The sequence below is a fragment of the Stenella coeruleoalba genome (assembly GCF_951394435.1).
Source record: "Stenella coeruleoalba genome assembly, chromosome: 3".
Lineage (NCBI taxonomy): Eukaryota > Metazoa > Chordata > Mammalia > Artiodactyla > Delphinidae > Stenella > Stenella coeruleoalba.
In genome coordinates this window covers 19,658,789-19,678,977 of record NC_137148.1, presented here as the reverse complement: position 1 = coordinate 19,678,977, position 20,189 = coordinate 19,658,789, and positions in this window count along the sequence as shown.

The following is a 20,189-nucleotide window of genomic DNA, read 5'->3' as shown; positions in this document are numbered from 1 at the left end:
ACCGAAAGCAATCTACAGATTCAATGCAATCTCTTTCAAACTACCAATGGCATTTTTCACAGAACTAGAACAAAAAATTTCACAATTTGTATGGAAACACAAAACACCCCGAATAGCCAAAGCAATCTTGAGAAAGAAAAATGGAGCTGGAGGAATCAGGTTCTCTGACTTCAGACTATAATAAAAAGCTACAGTAATCAAGACAGTATGGTACTGGAACAAAAACAGAAATATAGGTCAATGGAACAGGATAGAAAGTGCAGAAAAAGACCCATGCACATATGGTCACCTAATCTTTGATAAAGGAGCCAAGAATATACAATGGAGAAAAGACAACCCCTTCAATAAGTGGTGCTGGGAAAAATGGACAGCTACATGTAAAATAATGAAATTAGAACACTCCCTAACACCATACACAAAAATAAACTCAAAATGGAGTAAAGACCTAAATGTAAGGCCGGTCACTATAAAACTCTTAGAGGAAAACATAGGAAGAACACTGTTTGACATAAATCACAGCAAGATCCTTTTTGACCCACCCCCTAGAGAAATGGAAATAAAAACAAAAATATTCAAATGGGACCTAATGAAACTTAAAAGCTTTTGCACAGCAAAGGAAACCATTAACAAGATCAAAAGACAACCCTCAGATTGGGGGAAAATATTTGCAAATGTAGCAACTGACAAAAGATTAATCTCCAAAATATACAAGCAGCTCATGCAGCTCAACACTAAAAAGCAAACAACCCAATCCAAAAATGGGCCAAAGATCTATATAGACATTTCTCAAAAAAAAAAAGATATACAAAATGCCCACAAACACCTGACAGGATGCTCAACATCACTAATCATTAGAGAAATGCAAATCAAAACTACAATGAGGTATCACCTCACACTGGTCAGAATGGCCATCATCAAAAGAATGCTGGAGATGGTGTGGAGAAAAGGGAACCCTCTTGCACTATTGGTGGGAATGTAAATTGATACGGTCACTATGGAGAACAGTATGGAGGTTCCTTAAAATACTAAAAATAGAACTACCATATGACCCAGAAATCCCACTACTGGGCCTATACCCTGAAGAAACCATAATTCAAAAAAAATCATGTATCACAATGTTCACTGCAGCACTATTTACCATAGCCATGACATGGAAGCAACCTAGGTGTCTATCAACAGATGAATGGATAAAGAAGATGTGGCACATATATACAATGGAATATTACTCAGCCATAAAAAGACGAAATTGAATTTTTTGTAGCGAGGTGGATGGACCTAGAGTCTGTCATACAGAGTGAAGTAAGTCAGAAAGAGAAAAACAAATAGTGTATGCTAACACATATGTATGGAATTTAAAAAACAAAAACAAAAAATGGTCATGAAGAACCTAGGGGCAAGACGGGAATAAAGATGCAGACGTACTAGAAAATGGACTTGAAGATATAGGGAGGGGAAATGGTAAGCTGGGACAAAGTGAGAGAGTTGCATGGACATATATACACTATCAAATGTAAAATACATAGCTAGTGGGAAGTAGCCACATAGCACAGGGAGATCAGCTTGGTGCTTTGTGACCACCTAGAGGGGTAGGATAGGGAGGGAGGGAGGGAGGGATAGGGAGGGAGGGAGGGAGGGAGATGCAAGAGGGAGGATATATGGTGACACCTGTATATGTATAACTAATTTACTTTGTTATAAAGCAGAAACTAACACACCATTGTAAAGCAATTATACTCCAATAAAGATGTTAAAAAAAATGAATATACTGTACAACACAGGGAATATAGCCAATATTTTATAACCACTAGAAATGGAGTACAAGCAATACAAATTGTGAATCACTCTATTATACAGCTGTAACTTATATAATAGTACAGTGAGAAAATCAAATATGATAATAGAAATAATTTGAAAAAAAAACCCAGTAAATCATGTGGTATTGAAATAATAGATTTTGACATTGAGGTAATAAAATGACAGTGATACAGGATGCTATACCACATATCATAACTCTGAGAAGCAATTATTTTATGTACATGTAGAGATACAATAGTCTGCAATCCATGGAATACAGGTAAATTAGCCTTAATTCTGTGTCTTCTTCAGAGATGTGTTAGTTGTTTTAAAATTAGCACCCTTCCTGTCACAGGGCCACAAAAACCTCAAGTATCATTTTAGACAAGAAAAAGATACCATTCAAATAAGGTGCTGAAATAACCTCTAGCATTATACAGCACAAAATATAAAAAGAATGGATGGAAATATGAAATGAAGGTTGGATGGGGGAAATAAAGCATATATCAAAAAAGAGATTAAAATATGGAAAATATTTGGCAAGAAAAGAAGTTCTATTGAGGTGATGATGGAGAATTGTAGAAATGTGAGCAGTGGTGCATTTACCTGGTTTGATTTAGTGATGATTCCCATAATGAAAGTAAATGGTATACAGTCTTATTTTTAGGTCCTTCTTTAATCCATTCTGAGTTTATTTTTATATAGTGTGTTAAAGGACGCTCTAATTTCATTCTTTTACATGTAGCCACCCAGTTTTCCCAGCACCACTTATTGAAGAGACTGTCTTTTCTCCATTGTATATTCTTGCATCCTTTGTTGTAGATTAATTGGCCATAGGTGTGTGGGTTTATCTCTGGGCTTTCTATCCTGTTCCATTGATCTATATTTCTGTTTTTGTGCCAGTACCATACTGTTTTGATTACTGTAGCTTTGTAGTATAGTCTGAAGTCAGGGAACCTGATTTCTCCAGCTCCATTTTTTTTTCTCAAGTTTGCTTTGGTTATTCATGGGCTTTTGTGTTTCCATACCAATTTAAATTTTTTTGTTCTAGTTCTGTGAAAAATGTCATTGGTAATTTGATAGGGATTGCACTGAATCTGTAGATTTCCTTGGGTAGTATAGTCATTTTGACAATATGGATTCTTCCACTCCAAGAACATGGTATATCTTTCCACCTGTTTGTGTCATCTTCAATTTCTTTCATCAGTTTCTTATAGTTTTTGGAGTATAAGTCTTTTGCCTCCTTAGGTAGATTTATTCCTAAGTATTTTATTCTTTTTGATGCTATGGTAAATGAGATTGTTTTCTTAGTTTCTCTTTCTGATCTTTAGTTGTTAGTGAAAACATAGGCAGAGCACTCTTGGACATAAATCACAGCAGTATCTTTATGAACCTGTCTTCTGGAGGAATGAATGGAAATAAAAACAAAAAATAAACAAATGGGACCTAATTAAACTTAAAAGCTTTTGCACAGCAAAGGAAACCATAAATAAAATGAAAAGACCACCTACAGAACAGGAGAAAATATTTGCAAATGATGTGACCAACAGGGGATCAATCTCCAAAATACACAAACAGCTCATATAGCTCAATAGCAAAAACACAAACAACCCAATAAAAACATGGGCAGAAGATCTAAAATAGACCTTTCTCCCAAGAAGACATACAGATGGCCAAAAGGCACTTGAAAAAGTACTGAACATCACTAATTATTAGAGAAACATAAATCAAAACCAATGAGATATCACCTCACACCAGTCAGAATGGACATCATTTAAAAAGTCTACAAATAATAAATGCTAGAGAGTGTGTGGATAAAAGGGAATCCTTCTAACTCTTTTGGTGGGAATGTAAATTTGTACAGCCATTATGGAAGTCAGTATGGAGGTTCCTTAAAAAACAAAAAATAGAGCTACCACATGGTCCTGCAATCTCATTCCTGGGCATATGCCAGGAAAAACAATCATAATTTGAAAAGATACATCACCCTAATATTCAATACAACACTATTTCCAAAAGCCAAGACATGAAAGCAATCTAAGTGGCCATTGATAGAGGAATGTATAAAGAAGATGTGGTATATTTATACAATGGAATATTGCAATGGAGTATTACTCAACCATAAAAAACAATGAAATAATGCCGTTTGCAAAAGTATGGATGGACCTAGAGATTATCATGCTAAGTGAAGTTAGCCAGACAGAGAAAGGCAGATATGATATGATATCACTTATATGTGGAAACTAAAAAAATATGATACAAATGGACTTATATACAAAACATAAATAGACCCACAGATATAGAAAACAAACTTATGGTTACCAAAAGGGAAAAGGGGGGATAAATTAGGAGTTTGGTATTAACATATACACACTACTATGTATAAAATAGATAACCAAGAAGGACCTATTGTATAGCACAGGAAATATACTTAATATTTTGTAATAAATTATAAGGGAAAATAACCTGACAAAAATAGATATGTATATATGTATAACTGAATCACTTTGCGGTATACCTGAAATTAACACAGTATTGTAAATCAACTATACTTCAATAAAAGAAAGAAAAAGAAAGAGAGAGAGAGAGAAAGAAAGAAAGAAAGAAAGAAAGAAAGAAAGAAAGAAAGAAAGAAAGGAAGGAAGGAAGGAAGGAAGAAAGAAAAGAGAGAGAAAGAAAGAGAAGGAAGGAAGGAAGAAACTAAATGGTATATGGAGTACTGACTGTTTTGTGATCACTAATGTGTTAATACTGATTGGTTGCACATCTAAGAAGCTTAGAGGGGGTTAAGAGCTTTCAGCATAGATCCATATAAGAGAAATTGAATTCTGTGTCAAACATATACAGTCATTGAAAACTTCAGTGACTGAGATTTAAAAAATTAAAAGAGAGAAAGCTACTCCAGGCAGAATTAATATCAAATATGGCAGAATGCCCTTTGCAGAACAAAAGAGTTGTTAACTCAAAGACATAATGTTAGAAACTGTCAAACCTGAAATACAAAAAAAGGAGAATTTAATGAAAGGAGGAGGAGGAGACAGAGACATAATTGAGCTATGAGACAAAGTCAAGTGAACTAATATATGTTATTTGAGATAGTGAAGGAGAAGAGAGAAATGAGAGAACAGGAAAAAATACATTTGAAGAAGAAAATGGCTGAATTTTGTCCACATATGATGAACACAATAAATTCATTATTTCAAAAAGCTCATCGAATTTCAAGCACAAGAGGTATAAAGAAAATAACAAATTATAATCAAATTGATCAAAACCAGGGGCAAACAAAAATCTTAAAAGCAGATAGAGGAAAAAAGACATATTAAGTAGAAAGAGAGGTAAGAATGAGAGCAGATTTCATTTAAGAAAAAAATAAAAGAGGACAGTGAAACAATATTTAAAGTTCTAGGGGAAAAAAATCGAACTAGAATTATGGACCCAGTGAAAATTTCTTTTAAAAATTCAGCTGAAATATACACAATTTCAAACATATAAAAGCTAAAATAATTCATCACTAGCAGATATGCACTACATGAAAAACTAAAGAAAGTTCTTTATGTAAAAGTAATAATTACATCAGATGTATCAAATGTAAATATGGATCAAATTGATGAAATTAGAGCACAAAAATGATAATTACATGAAAACATATAAGATTTTTTCTGATTAAAATTTCAATTTTATAACTCAGATAATAATGCCTAAGCAAAATAATAATGATGTACTTTGAAGTTTATAACACATGAAAAAGTAAAATATATGACAACAATAGAACAAAATAACAGGTTGGAAAAATAGAAGTATATTATTGTGAGGTTTTTTTGTAATATACAGGAAGCTATATAATATCACATGAAGGAGAATGTAGTGAGTTAAATTTGCATACTATAAATCCTAAAATCATTACTAAAATAAACAGTACAAGAGTTATAGAATTATAATAGCCAAAACAAGGAGACAGAATGGAATCCTAAAAAAAAAAATTTAAAAAAAAGCTAATTTAGTTCAGAAGAAGGCATAAAAAGTAAAAGAAACTTCATGGCTTACCAGAGCAAACACAGACTAGTAGAAGTCACCGCAGCTACTTATAGGAGGGGAAAACCTGAACTGTAATTGACAAATTGCTGATGGCTCACTGTGGACAAATCTGAGTGTTAAAAAAAAGATGCCAGATGGACCCAATCATATGGCAACCTCCACAACATTGTGAGATTTACCTCCAAGAGCTCAACCAGGTCCTCAGAGTCAACATTAGAGAAAAATCCCCTTGTGCTTCTAGCATGAGAAGGGGGAAATAAACGTTTTTCAGTAGGCCAGAGTACTCTGTTCTTAACAAGTCCTGCCCTAGGGGGAACTAATTAACCAGAGATTAATTTACTGGAATACTATCCTAGCCTATCCCACCTGGGAAAAAGAAAATACCCAACTCTAGTCAGCTCTAGCCATCCTCTTCTACCTAAGTGGAGAAAAAATGAGAAACGTTGAAATTTCGCAGTCCAGAGGCATAGGGTCACTGAAAACTGAGACTTAATCATATGCTTCCTCTCACCCCACATGTCACACCACATAACTAAAGGTCTATTTACAACAGCTCTTTTTACCCAGTACATCATGTCTGGCTAATTGAAAATGAATAGTTTACAAAGAATAATTTACAATAATTATTTACAAGAATAATTTACAAAGTGTACCAAAAGGCAAAACCAACCAAACAAACAAAAAATATACATGCCATTTGAAGAGACACAGCAAACATCAGAACCAGACATAGAAGGAATGTTGGCATTATCAGATCAGGAATTTAATACAACTGTGATTAATATGCTATGTGTCCTAATGGATAAAGTAGACAGCATGCAAGACAGACAGGCAATACAAGCATGGGGAAGGAATCCTGAGAAAGTTCCAAAGAGAAATGCTAGAAATAAAAAACACAAGAACAGAAATAAAGAATTACTTTGGTGGGCATATTAGCACACTAAACACAGATGAAGAAATAATCTCTGAGCTTATGGATGTTTCAATGGAAAACTCTAAAACTGAAAAGCAAACAGACCAAAGCCTGAAAAAAGGTAGGAGAGAAGAACAGATTATCCAAGGAATGTGGGATAATTACAGAAGTTCTAACAAATGCATAATGGGAATACCAGAAGAGAAGAAAAAGCAAAAGGAAGAGAAAAAATATTTGAAGCAATAATGAATGAGAATTTCCTGAAATTAATGTCAGATACCAAACTACAAATCCAGGAATCTCAGAGAACACCAAGCTGGATAAAGATAAAAAGAAAAAGAAAAATTGAAAACTGCACCTAGGCATATCATTTTCAAAATACAGAAAATCAAAAATAAAGAAATAATTCTGAAAGAATCCAGAGTGAAAAAAAAAAAAGAAAAACAAAACAGCTTATCTATAGATGAGCAATAATAAGAATCACTTCTGACTTCTTGGAAACCATGAAAGAATGATGTGAGTGAAGTGAAATATTTGAAATGTTGATAAAACAAGCAAAAAACTATCAACCTAGAACTCTGTATCCTGCAAAATTATCTTTGAGGGGAAACAATTTCCCAGACAAACAGAAATTGAGGAAATTTTTTGCCGGTAGACCTGTTTAGCAAGAAATGTTAAAAGAAGTTCTTTAGAGAGAAGGAAAATGAGCTAGGTCAGAAACTCAGCCATACATAAAGAAATGAAGAGCATAGAAAATATGAGTGAAGGTAAAAAGAAAACTTTTTTTCTTAATTTAGTAGACAAGTATAATTTCTTAGGTAAGTTTGTTCAAAATGATAATAGCAACAATACAACTGATTATGTATGCTTATTTATAGATCAGATATATATCCTTATGTATAAGTGAAATGAATGACAGTAATGATAAAATGGATGAGAGGAAGGACTTAGGATTTATTCTGTTATTGAAAGGTACTTACAGTACTCATGAAGAGGTATAGTGTTATTTTAAAGTAGCCATGGGTTAGTTGTAAACATATATTGCAAATCCTAAAATAACCACTAAAAAAGTTTAAAAAAATTAAAAAGTATAACTAATATACTAAGAAAGGAAAGAAAAGGAAGTATATAACACACAATTAAAAACAAAATAGGCAGAAAAAGAAAGTTTACAAAAATAGGAACAAAGAAGAAGGGCAACCTTGTAACAGATATGGTAAATATTCAACCAACTCTATCAATAATCACTGTGAATATCAATGATTTAAGTGCATGAAATAAAGAGAGATTGTCAGAGTGAATCAAAAAAGATCCACCTACCTGTTGTCTACAAAAAACCCACTTTAAATATAAAGACAAATAGGTTATGGGTATTAGGATAGAGAAATATGTACCATGTTAACACTAATTAAAAGAACTTAGAAGTAGCTATATTAATTTCAGAGCAGACTTCAATGTAAGGAAGGTTATCATGGATAAAGTAACATACATAACAGTAAAGGGGTTAATTCTCTAAGAAGACATAATGATTCTTGATGTGTATGAGCCTAAGAACGGAGCATCAAAATATGTGAGGCAAAATCTGATAGAATTGCAAGGAAACATAGTTGGAGATTTCAACCTCCCTCTATCAGAAAGGTTCAGATCCAGCAGGCAGAAAATCAGTAAGGACACATTTGAACTCAACACCACCACCAATCAACTGGATAGAATTGTCATCTATAGACAGCAGCTGAATAAACATTCTTCTCAAGCTCACATGGAATATTCACCAAGATAGACCACTTGGGACTTCCCTGGTGGAGAAGTGGTTAAGAATCCCCCTGTCAATGCAGGGGACACAGATTTGATCCCTGGTCCGGGAAGATCCCATATGCTGTGGAGCAACCAATCCCGTGCACCACAACTACTGAGCCTGCGCTCTAAAGCCTGTGAGCCACAACTACTGAAGCCCACATGCTACAACTACTGAAGCCCACGTGCCTGAGCCTGTGCTCCTCAACAGGAGAAACCACCACAATGACACGACCACACACCACAACGAAGAGTAGCCCCACTTGCCACAACTAGAGAAAGTCCATGTACAGCAACGAAGACTCGATACAGCCAAAAATAAATAAATAAATAAAATGTTTTTTGAAAATTTGAAAATTAAAAAAAAAAGGAAGAAAACCACTTTCCAGACCAATGTTACTGAATTCAGGTTTGGCTGCTCACTGCTGGAAAGCCAATAGTTGAGATACAAGTGTTGATTGGAATGGAAAGCTTGCTTTATTAAGGAGGCCAGCAAACTGGGGAGAAGCTGGACTCATGTCTAAAAACCAACTCCAAAGATTCTACTTGACCATGAAAGTTTTTAAAGTGAGAATCGTTTGGGGAGGGGTTCAGGGTCTTCATTATCTTGTACTGTGTGCAGACTTTCTTCTGATTGATTGATAACGAGGTAAAAGGGCAGCATTCCAGCAATCTTGTGCTTAGCCTGAAGTTACCATCCTCCACCTGGGGGGGGCCTTAGCTCCTACAGAAGAACTCAAAGATACTGTTATATGTGTGTGTGTGTGTGTGTGTGTGTGTGTGTGTGTGTGTGTGTGTGTGTGTATTCCTTGAGGAGGAACCAGTATGTATGTATAGGAAAAAGCAATAGTATAGATAGGGTTCAGTACTATCCCTGGTTTTAGGCATCCACTTGGAACATACTTCCTGCGAATAAGGGGGGACCACTGTACGTAAATAATTAACAGTTATGAGAAGCAGAAAGTCAGGTGTTTTATGAGTGCCTTTGTGTGTGCTTTGTGGCTCAAATGAGAAAGTAATCATCATTCACCATAGTCTTTTCTATTATCTTTTGCATTTTTTTCCTTAAATATTCCTCCTATTTTTACCTTAAATTTATTTTAAAGACATTTTACTAAAGTTGTTGAGCTTGATGAAAAAAATATATACAAGGTATATCCCCCTGCTCATATGGTTTTAAGCAATTTTCCTTTTTCTTAAACAGAAATGCTGCAAGCATTTAAAAAATTACATAAAATTGACATCTGGTTAAAAAAAAAAGTCCTTTTATTTCGACTAACAGCTGTTCAAATATATACTTCAAATTCAGTCATAAATGTATTCAAGGTATAGTAATATGTGTTAAAATGGCATTATGAATCTGCAATACATGCTAATTCAAAAGTGTCTTATTTAACTGTTCATTTTTATAAAGAGAAACATGACAGACTGAATCAAATATCTAACTATATCCTTTATATCCAGTAGATGGCTTTCTACATGATAAAAAACATTTTAAAAAGGGAATCAAACATGTTATTAGGTCTAAAATATTTGAAGGCTTGAAGAACATTAATACTATGAAATACTCATTTTCCTTTATCCGTCCTTCAAAAGTTCAGGCCTCTTTTTCCTTTAATTCTATAGTAAATGTGTTGTGCCTTTATTTGAGCCCTCATTACACAGTACTGGGACACTTTGCCACCACTATGCTATGTATTCATAGAGTATATGCTTACTCTCCATATGCATTGTCTTATTTTTTCTTTGTACTCTAGTGCTAAGCACTGTGTTTGACGCAACAATGATATAGTGTTGTTTATTCTTCCTTTAATTTTTTTAAATCTACTTCTATTGAGTTAAGCAAGCAGAAGTTTCAAGTCTTGATGAAGCTTCAAAAAAGTTAAAGATTGACTCCTTTGTAAAAATCTAGTTTATTTGAAGGTTGTAAAACTGTATTAATTTTTCTTTTAGAAGAAATATATAGTAATTTTTTTTAGATCTAAAATCTATCTGCTATTAATATCTTGTATGGTAGGGATTGTGAGAAAAGGGTGTGATTAATTTTCTTTTATTCATATATTTTTCATATGTTTTTCCGTTCCATTTGATGAAAGACTTTTTCTTCTCTTTCCCATAGAATTGCCTTGGCACCTATTGTTGAAAATCAGTTTATGTCATTCTATTTCCAAACTTGGGTGTTCATCTTTCTGTATTCTTTCTTCTGTATGAATGATCATTTTGTCTATATTTATGTCAATTCAGCACTGTATTAATTATTGTAGCTTTTCAAAATCATTTTACAGTCAGTTAGTTTGAATCCTTTACTTTTGTTCTTTTTCACTTTTGTTTTGACAATTGTAAGCCCTCTGCATTGCCATATAATACAAGAATCAACTTGCCGATAATTTTTTTTTAATATCTGCTGAGATTTTGATTGCGTTTTCATTAAAACTCTATAACAATGTAATATGAAGAATATATTAACTATTGTTCTAAGCCTCTGAGGTTTTGGGTTGTCATTATGACAACATACATTAGATTAAACTGAAAAATAGATAAATCTTAACACAAAGAGTTTCCTTCAAATATGACTTCCTGTAATACAATTTAAAATAGAAGCCCCAGTCATTTTCCACTACAGAACTCTTTACAAATTTTAGCACATACCATTAGTTTAAAATATCTTAAAATATATTTTCATGTAAACTATATATCTCCATATTAGAATATAAGTGACATGGGAATAGCTTGTGATTGGGTGTACACCAGTTTCTAGAATACAGCCTAATGAAAACAGACACTCAAATATTTGTTCACATAAAAACTAGTGGCATCCTAAACTATTCTTAGTTTGGATAGATTGAGTATATCAATTACATTAAAGGCTTTGGGTAATGAATAATGGGAAAGAAAGCACTCTCCCTTTAACTGGAGATCAATGGTATATACATCTGTAATCTTTTTTTTAAATCATTAATTTATTTTTATTGGAGTATAGTTGATTTACAATGTTGTGTTAGTTTCAGGTGTACAGCAAAGTGATTCAGTTATACATACATGTATATCTATTTTTTTCAGATCTTTTCCTTATAGGTTATTAAAAAATATTGAGTATAGTTCCCTGTGCTGTGCTGTAGGTGCTTGTTGGTTATCTATTTTATACACGGTAGTATGTAATCGGTTAAATGAGAGAGAGAGAGAGAAATGTATTGTATGCCAACTGAGCATTCATTCATCAAATATTTTGTTACCAACATGTGCAATTTATTAAATAAACATTGATTACATGCCCAATATTTACTTACAAATACAGAAATAAGTGATTCATATATATATGTGATAATACTATAAATCAGAATAGCAAGTGTCATAGAAATAATTCCAAGTAAAATCAGAGCTGAAATAAAAGTCAACAATGTTTAATATAACCTCCCATCCCCAGCTGAGCCTTGAGACAACTACAATCCCACTTGACACTTAGATAGTACCCTCCTTGGAGATTCTGAACCACAAATGCCCAGCATAGCTACCCCTGGATTCCTGACTCAGGAACTGTGAGATAGTAAATGTTTGTTGTTTTGAGCCACTAAAGTTGAGGTGACTTGTTATGTAGCAATTGAAAACCAATATAATAATTGTATAGAGAAGTTTAAAATTATACAATAAGATAATAGAATTTTTTGCTGATTAATGGCTTTATGGATGATATTTTCTTCACTTAGTTGTTTTTCCCTAAAATTAAACTAATTATCTGAATAATAGAAATTATATTAAAAATAAAATTGTTTTGTTATTTTAATCAAACATAAATATATTTTCAATATTATTGTAATTCCAATGAAATTTTTTCTTCATGCCGTCTTCACTTTTGAAAGTCTCTGCTCTCAATGAACAAGACATGTAAACAACAGAAAATAAATTACAAAATATAAATATGAAGCCTATTAATATAACTGCCTTACCCTTCAAAATAAAGAAGTACTAAGACCCTTTGGCAGAAATATAAATGACATGAATCCCAGAAATTGATGTTATATATTTAATACATTAAATTTATATATTTGAAAGTTATTAAACATTACTGTATTACTGAAAAATTACTTATGAACTTACTTGAGAAAAAACAATCTGCTTTACCAGTAATCAAGAATGACTTCTCATTCTTGATATGTAACAGTGTGATAACCTTACACTGGTAGAAGAGTGACAATGGTAGATATACATATATTAAAAAATAATAATAGGGCTTCCCTGGTGGCGCAGTGGTTGAGTCCGCCTGCCAATGCAGGGGATGCGGGTTCGTGCCGCGGTCTGGGAGGATCCCACAAGGCGCGGAGCGGCTGGGCCCGTGAGCCATGGCCGCTGAGCCTGCGCGTCCGTAGCCTGTGCTCCGCAAAGGGAGAGACCACAACAGTGAGAGACCCCAGTATCGCAAAAAAAAAAATAAATAAATAATAATAATAATAATATTTTATTTGGCACATTGTCAGCTAATACTATCTGTCTACTCTGTCTAATTTATAGATTTAACTTTTTTCTGTGGTTTCTTTTTTGTGTGGTAATATGAGAAAAATATACAGAAATACCACATTAAATGTTTTTGTATTGGTATTATAAATGTATTCATGAAAGGTTTTTTTTAAAACCATTGTGATACCGTATTCTTCAACATAACACCATTTTATTTTATTAGACAACATACACATTCTGAATAACTTTTTTTTCTTTATGAAGCATTTATGTTGTCTTCCTTGATTTTCATCTTACAGTCACTTGTTCCATATACTGGAATTTGCTATTGCCTCTTCAGTTGTTCTTTGACCAACACTTGTAACCAGTTTGATCACTTTCCCAAAGGTTTTTTACCCTATCACAGAATCTCCATTCTGTTGTCAATGACTCTGGGAAAGGACACATTTTATTCCAGTATGACTTTATGCTTATTGCAGCCTTTAGTAACAATAATTACTTTAAGAGTATATACATTATAGAATTAGAGTTTCAGATTCAAAATCTCAATCCCATCCCATTGTTTTTCTCACTTCTCAACAAAATATCATCTAAATTTCTGTAGAAAATATTTGCTCTTTTAAATTGCATCTGTGATTTGAACTGATGCAATTTTAATGAACTTTGATATTATAATTAACCTCTGGTCAGTATAAATTTAAAAGTAGTGTGCCTAATCACAGTCAGCCTGAAATAGAATGGCTGAAAAGTATTCTACAGTACATGTGAACATTAAAAGATCAATTTGAAACAAGAGGAGAGGGAAAATATAAATGATAAATGAGGATTCTGTACATTACCATGTGGCTAAATGAAGAGATTTCATACTTGGTTGTTATCACAATAAATATGAAAATGCCATTTTGGAGGGGTATATCCTACCACTTTAAGAGAAAGTGATATACCATGAGATAGTCTGGGTTAATGCAAAGGTTAGATAACATGAAGGACTTTGCTTTTGGAGATAAAAAAGAATATTGGGGAAAGTGAGCTGCACTATTAATATGAAGGTACTCTATGATTTAAAGGAATAAAAATGGCAAGTCTACTTATATGCAGTGATAGTAACTATAGGGTCATCATCAAATATATTTTAATGGAAAATTATTTGCTTTCTTTATTTGTCACAGACAGCTTTTTAAGAAAAAGAAGAAAGTCATTTTCCATGACTAAGTATAAACTGACACCAGGTCCCCTGTAACCTTCATGTTGAATGAGGCAGAAACACAGCAGCACAGCACTGAAATGGTTCACTGAGGAGATGCTTTCTATTTATCACTGTTATTTCTCTAAAATGACCTAACTTACTCACTGCACAGAAAGTCCCTAATCAATTTAAAACTGCCTTGTTGTAGAAGAGTACTTGCTACATGAGCAGCAGGTGTAGAAATAAAAGGAAAAAAATGTTATAATTCTTATAATACTTTACCGGAAAGAATATGCAACATGTAACACTCTTTATGTTGCATTCATAGTCGTGAAAAGTTACTCTTTCAATTTGATTGTGATAATCAGTGTGTCTACATATGATAGAACTAATACATTCAGAATTCTTTGTGATTTGATGACATGATTCTAGTTATCTAACTGGTTCTCTCCTGCACACCCATTGATAAGTTTTTTAAAAGATAAAATTAAATTTTAAATCAGTTTTAGGACTATAAAGTGATATTTTATATTAAATGTAAGTTAGTTCATGATATTTATATTATATCTTATATAATAATTTAGTTTGGACCATATTAGAAGAAATCAACAACTTTCACTTTGGAACTACTTTTCTAAATGTAGCTGAACAGAGGAAAATCATGGGTTAAATTATGGAAAAATTTGAGAGGCTATTAATTGAACTTCCTTTTGACTTTTAAATAAATGAAATACATGAAATTTAGAACTCTGGGTTTCGACACCTATAGATGAAAGCTTTTAGAGTAGCTGAAAATCTGTGTAGCCAATATTATTAGTTAAGAAGAATAAACACAGATTTAACCAGTTTCTTTCATGAGTTACAATAAATAAATTATATTTATTATCAGAATTAAACAGTAATTTAAACTTATTCCTAAGTAGTAAGTGTTCATAACTGAATTTATTTTCTGAAATTAAAAAGGAGTTTCTGCTTTGGTAATTATTTGAAGCTTTGAACTTTTATTACATAATGTACACTATAACCTGTAAAAATTTAAAGTTAAGAGCAGTGTTACTCAAAAAGGATAAACAATATATTTCAAAATGAGATGGGTTTAAAATAATTCACATGAACCAATAAATTCTCTATTTTTCATGGATTGCATTTCAACAGTTTCAACAGTATTTAAAACTATACTAAAACTACAGTATGTGACAAAGTTATGACCCATAAGATGCTTAAGCTCAGACTTTAATTATTTAAAACACGCAAAAAGAGACCAAATATCCAAATAAGTTTCATATACGTACCTATAAACTGTGAGTAATTCATAAAGTGTGTTGTAATAATTATATTAATGCAGGGCATACTAACCATGATATAAAATAATATAACTTATGAAGCACAGTGATCCATGATGCTAGAAGTAAATTTTATATATATTTATATATCAGAGTTTAGCCGGCCTAATAGCCTACATTGCATTTTGCAAATGCTATTTACCAACATCTCTGAATGTAACACAATGCTAAATGTTTAGTATTCTAAAGATAAAAGTTAGGTTTGCAAAATAAGTAATAATCCCAAATTATATTAGTGATACCTGAAATACAGCTTGAATTTAAAAATGAGTTATGATGTATAATATTTAAATTCATTTTATTTTCTTTTAAAAAGATAGAAATATGTTCTGAGCATACGTATCCTCTTCATTAATTAAATACCAGTATTAAGTATCTTTGTTTTGTAAACTAGAATAAATTCTTGCTTTTATTTACTTGCCACAAGTTGTTCAGAGATACCCAAAACATAGTACTTAGTAACATGCAACTTAAGACAATCTTTTTTGAGACAATATTCTTATCTTTGTCTATTTTGTATTCTTTAGATTTTACAGTAGTTTACATTTCTAAAGGAGCAGTTTATTGTCTCTTTAGGGAAAGCATAATAGCTTTCTAATTGTTCCTCCTGTTTTTCACTTTTGTAATCCTATAATCATTTCTGAAATGTGACTACTTCAATGAGGTCCACACTCCTCGGGGAGGCACACATACACAGATTCCTCATTACCCTCCACATACTTGCTCACAACGCTCTAGTAACATTCACTCAGCTTGCATTCCTTCAACAGGGGGTGTTCGTACTCCCTGTTGCATCTGCATGAAACAATCTTTCCGAAATCTTCACAAGGGTGGTTGCTTCTCCGCACTTGATCTCAACTCGTATGATCACAGGAGAGGCCTCTCCTGACTCCCATTTGAAAGTAGGCCCCTCAACCCAGACTCCTCATTACCTTCTTTCACATTAGTGTGACTAACTTTTCCTCATAGAATTTGTCACTACGTGAAATAATTGATTTATTGATGAGTTCTCTACCTCCCTCAGAATAGAAGAATAATGAACAAGTGAATTGTTTGCTGTGTGTTCCCACAAGTGACTGTCCCTGGCATATAGAAACCACTCAGTAAATATTTTTGACCAAGTGAAGGAAAATGAATATGAGAAAGGAGAATTAGACTTGGAATTCATTCTGTGTACATATTAGCTCTGTGAATAAGAAGCCAAGGAAAATAATTTAGTCTTGCTTGATTTCCCTTTGCTCACTTTTAAAATGAGAGTGGTTTTAAGTTAAGTAAACTTGAAAATCCCTTTTATAAAATTGTCAATTGATAAGCCATGTATGTGTATTCCTCTAAAAGTTTAATACTAGACAGACAATTTTGGGTGAGTAATAATGCTATTAGTCAAAGTAGAGACATATGTCATTCTTTCTGTAGAAGGTGGTAAGATGATAAAAGGAGTATAAAATATTATTATGAAAAAGGCAAATGATTATATCATATCTAAGGCAGGTATGCAGTGCTCACTCTGACAATTTTTTTAATAAAAATATACTACTTGAGAAATGTTTCATAGGTAATTGTTTTAAGTAATAGACACTAAATAATCTATAGTGTCCCTTTACAGATGTGAGGTTTTAATTTAAATAAGTGAACTTACTGAACATGTCGATTAAAATCATCCTTTAGTTGTATTAACTATCTCTACCCGTTTCACCCATCATTCACTCAAATCTTCATTCATTTTTGGTTGAATTAGAAAGAGAATTTATAATTTTAGGACATCTTTTAAAGAGTCATAGGTATGATTTTAAACAGCAAGAGTAAAGCATTATTAGAACATGAGGAAGGGAATTCTCCAGAGTTTTCCTCTGTAAAAACTTGATTACAAATGATGAGTTTATACCCTCATGGACATTCCAAGTTTACAGTTTCTGACATTTATAATCTGTGGTTATGAGTATTACTCTCTTCATCAAAAGAACAAGTTGTAATACAACTGAGTGAGACTGGGGCCAACATATACACACAAGCCTTTCTTGCTTGTCTATTTTTGTCTCTTTCTATATCACCCCTCGTTTTCGGCCTTCTTTTAATTTCTCAGATGACCCCTATTTTTTTTTTTTTCTAGGCACAGATAATTGCAAATGTTCTCTCTTTTGGAAGGCTTTGTACCTCCTTCTCTCCCTCCCCACAAGGCATTTACACCCAGTAGGCTATTGTCCTCATCCAAGTACTGGTTCAAACGGTTCACTTCTTCTGGAAAGTCTTCCTGTACTCTTGCCCCCTCCACACTAGCTCAGGTTACCTCAGTCATAAACTTCAGTGCAGTGTACACTCTCCCTTCATAGCATTTCACACAAATTTCTCAAGGTGATGAGTTGATTACTATTGGTCTCCTTGAGTAGGGTACAAACAATGTAAATAGAAGAGAGCCTGTGACACAGTTTTTCACTTATTCCCCAAATGAAATTGTGTGGCTGGTATATAGTAGGCATGTGATAAATATTTAGGAAATGTTTGACTAAATTACTAAATTAATAAATACGTAAATGACATCAGTCTCCCTCTATGTGCAACTATTTTCTAGGCATTATATACAAGTCTTTTAAACAAATTCTATTTGCATACCTTCTCCTTTCTAAAATTCTGTTTCTACAAAAATATTGTCTAAGTGATTAACCAGGATGGAAATATAAATTGTACTTGATTACATTTTCTCGCTTAATTTCCGCAGCTAATTGGTATCCAAATTCTGCTAATTCCTCTACTTCATGTGGTTTGATATTACTACCCAACTTCATCCTTACTTACACATACTTTAGTGCCTTCATACATACCTTAGTTAGGGCAGTAATAATTTATTTCCTCAATTTATTCAACATGCTCCACAATATGGCATTTGCAATTTAAGCCTTTTGATATTTAGGTCTGGGAGAAATATTTTTTCCTCCTTTTTAAAATCAAGTTCCAGCTTTGGCTGAGAAGGAGAGGTTTAGATGGTGATGACTTGAAGAATATTTAATATCTTTATATAATCTTTGGTCATCTGAGGCCACTGTTAGGAAATAGATGAAAAGAATGGTCTTGAATTTCTCTTCCCTGACTTGTCCATCCCCCCTCTCCCAGTGGAGTATGCTAAGGGCATTAATCTGCCTTAATTTTGCAAGAGGAATAGTCCTAGGACACAGAGAAAGTGGAGATGAGGAAAACCAGATGTTTAAGTCAACTCATTGAGTACTTCCAGTGGGTTACAGGAGAACTGAGCCAGCAGAAGCTTACTCTTATATAAAACAAAATTAGATAAAGCAATATGCAAAGTAAGTTTGCCACATCATTATTGCACAAATTCCTTAAAACTGCAGCAAGATACTTACAAAATTTACTGAAATTTGAGTTAAAAATCTTTGAATCTTTAGAACTTGAACCTCATATATAAGGTAGTAGCAATTATAAGAGTAAAAGCTTGCTTACTATTCATTCGACAAACTATAAGATTTAATTACTGTTTATTTAAATATATTATTTATTCTACTAAATAATATGTTAATAAAGAAAATGTTTCCTTTATTTTTTGTTTCACCAACAGTCCTTAAAATGACACCTTATATGCAAGTTCTCACTCAAATGGCATAGAGTTTGCATTTACAGTAAGATTGAATTTGAGTCCACTCTACTCTAAAACTCTTTTTAACTTCTTGGAAAATTTATGGATTATGACTTGCTGCAGATATCACTCATCTCACAATTGGCAACTACGACTTTAAAGTATGATCTATAATTATAGATATGTATATTCCCCTATTGACATGCCCAAAGATAAAAATAATTTTTAATAAATATACACACATACTGGCAGCAAAATAAGATAAAGGCATTTCTTTTATGCTTACTTGTTTGTAAATATTTTATATGTAAAGTTCATTTGTTTGTCTAATTAACATGATGGTTACTCCTTTACTCCAAATCTCCCCAAATCAACGAGCATATCTTCAGTGGAGGCTGGTGTCTTATCTGACAGCTGGGTCATAATTTAGGGCGCAGATCTTTGGCCCTTCTCTACCACATCCATTTTTTTCTCATGGAAGCTTATTTATTTATAAAATATTACCACACCTATATCTCTACACCAGCATACTTTTCTGATTGAAAAATCAAACGTAGAAGAAAATTAATTATTAAAGCCAAGGATACAGGTGCTTTTCTCACATCCTCATAGCCCATTTAAAGGTTGCAACTGAAGAATATTGTGAATTATCACACTCTAGTAATCCTAAAGCTACTTGCAAGTTAGAGAAACATTCCTTAATTTCTCTAAGACCATGCCATAAATACTTTGAATTAGTGCATTTTTTATAAAATTAATTAAAGACTGACTTAGATTATGTATTCTGAGTTCAACAAAATAAAGGTATTTCAATATTAATAACTTTATAATTTGTATCATAATACCTTTGTGTGAAAATATCTACTCAAAATTGCAGTTTTTAATGTCTTTGCAGCATGTCTTTTCCCAGTAGATTTTTTTAAAATTTACTTCAGATTTCAGTAGTCAAATGGAATGCTTGTTATGTTTCTTGTGTTGTCTTGTAGCTTTTAATTCATGATTTATAAGCGGTCCATGGAAAGTAGAAAGCCACTCATTAAAATTAAGGGTCATTACTCTCCATTGAATTTTGTCAGGTGCATGATG